Source organism: Gavialis gangeticus, unplaced genomic scaffold, assembly GCF_001723915.1.
Source record: "Gavialis gangeticus isolate Ggan-Ray unplaced genomic scaffold, GavGan_comp1, whole genome shotgun sequence".
Lineage (NCBI taxonomy): Eukaryota > Metazoa > Chordata > Crocodylia > Gavialidae > Gavialis > Gavialis gangeticus.
Window position 1 is genome coordinate 108,632,138 of NW_017729022.1, and position 2,018 is coordinate 108,634,155.

Consider the following 2,018-nt stretch of genomic DNA (forward strand, 5'->3'; position numbering starts at 1 on the left):
GAGTCCCACCACGTCTCTGTCAGCCCTGTGACATCTGGGATATCACCAAAGGATTTGTAAGTATCTGAGCCCCCAGGCAGGGGTGGAAGATGTTTGCAGGTCCACCCATGTTTCTTGAATGACTCACAGATTTGGAATTGATTTGGCTGATTTGACTTGAGACACAAAAAATTTTCCTTAATGAAAAATAAATCTGCCTGTTACATTGTGGTTGTTCAGTAATAGTTATGTTGGCTAAGAAGAGCTGCCTGCTTTGCTGCATGTGACTTTGGAAGCACTCTATCCCCTCAAAGAGGTAAAGTCCTTCCTCAGGAGCTAGGCCAGACGGGAGGCCATGGATAAACAGGGGTGCCAGGTTCCCATAGGCCTGGCCTTGGAATCCAAGGAACCATGGGCTCGCCCATTCTTGGAGCTTTGCCTGAGCTGGCTTCAGGGGTTACCCCAGGAACTATACAAAGCTGGTGGGTCCTAAATTAGAGCTCCTTTGGTAAAACCGGACAATGTTTGTTGTTGTAACTGCTGCCATTCCAGTAAAGGGATATTTTAACTCCTTTAGGGTATAATAGTAGTCTCCAGAACAACACGAGTACTGTCTAAAGGCAAAGGCAAGCCTCGTTCCCTGCAGCTTGATTAGCTGGTTCAGTCCAACCTAATGAACTAACTAGGACCAGCTGAGGCCAAGCCCTTCCTGCTGATTGGTTCTGGGTCTGATTTTAAGAAACTCCTTCAGCAGCTGACCCATGCTGCAAAGCTTACTGGTCTCTAGTCCTTGAGCAACTCCTGTCCTGGTAATGTTTCTGACTTCTGCCCTGGCATCCCAGATTGTGTGTCCAAGTCCTCTGAATTTTGGTTTGAACTCAGCTTGCCCCTGCTTCTGGTTGGTCCCCTGGTTTGGTGTTTGGTTCTTGACCCTTGGCTTCTTATTTCCCCTCTCTTGGCTTGGAACATAGATCAGCCCTCGGTTGCTCCAATACATGGCTCATCTCTGTAATCCCTGGTCCCGCTCCTGGTTGTATCTACTAGGCTGGACTCCCTTGTGGACTGTGACTGGGACATGCCTGGACCCAGAGCAAAGGTATTTCAGGTGCTAGCTGAAGGATGTGGTGCTATTAGCAAGAAAGCTGTCTGCTGGTGTCTGATTCCTCCTGTGGTCTGAGAAGTATGACTTTACAATGGTTGTCAATGAAACACGCTGTATGAAAGTCTCTATCTCCTAACTAAAAGCAATCTAACAAAAACCTGAAACCTTGCCACTTTTATCAAAAGGGATAAGCATGTCCAGGCTTCTCATCTAGTTTGTCTGTTTTTAGAAGGCAATAGAGATTTTAGTCACATTTTAAACTGGTTCCCTAAAAGTAGGAATCCTAAATCCATATTTAGGAGCTGTGAATGCTCTGCACCACTGCAAAATCAGACCTCTTTATTTGGGTGGCTAATGGTAATTGGTTTTAGAACAACTACATTTGAAAACTTTGGTCTCTGGTCAGAGGTATTTGAGATCAGTTTCACTCATCTTGGGCACCTATACACATGATGGACCTCTGCTCCGACACCTGCTAATCAGCACACATCAGAACAGGCTTGATTAATCGAGCCTGCTGTGAGTCTGCTGGAGTGTGCTAAATAGCATGCTGTAGCAACCATACAGTTCACTCAATTCATGTAAGTTATGGAGGGGTGCCTTGAGCCCAGTTTTATGTCCAAAACAGTTGAGAACTACTGCTCTAGGGAAACAACTGAGCCCTGAGGTTAAAGGGCCATGTCTTAACTGAAGGAAGAAATGGCATTTTCCCTTTGCAGCTGTTTACTTCTAACCCTTCCCCCCACCCCAATCCTCACACACACACAACATGGAATAATTTGGCCTTGATCTTACAGCTCCCCTTACAGTACTTCAGAAGGCATTCATTCAGCATACTAGATCAACACCACCAGATATGTAACTGTTTAATATTGTGCCCTGGGCAGTACTGCATCCCATTCCCTTCCCTTCCCCTAACAGCCCTGCACCTGTTAAC

The 2,018-nt window shown here is 46.0% G+C and overlaps 1 long non-coding RNA gene across 1 annotated transcript; it reads left to right on the forward strand.

The window, feature by feature from the left end:
- Positions 1 to 749: 749 nt before the first annotated feature.
- On the forward strand, positions 750 to 1,818 carry LOC109297052. Its single transcript, XR_002097177.1, has 3 exons — positions 750 to 788; positions 951 to 1,075; positions 1,801 to 1,818. It is a non-coding gene; the product is annotated as an uncharacterized LOC109297052 (long non-coding RNA).
- The last annotated feature ends 200 nt before the right edge of the window (positions 1,819 to 2,018 follow it).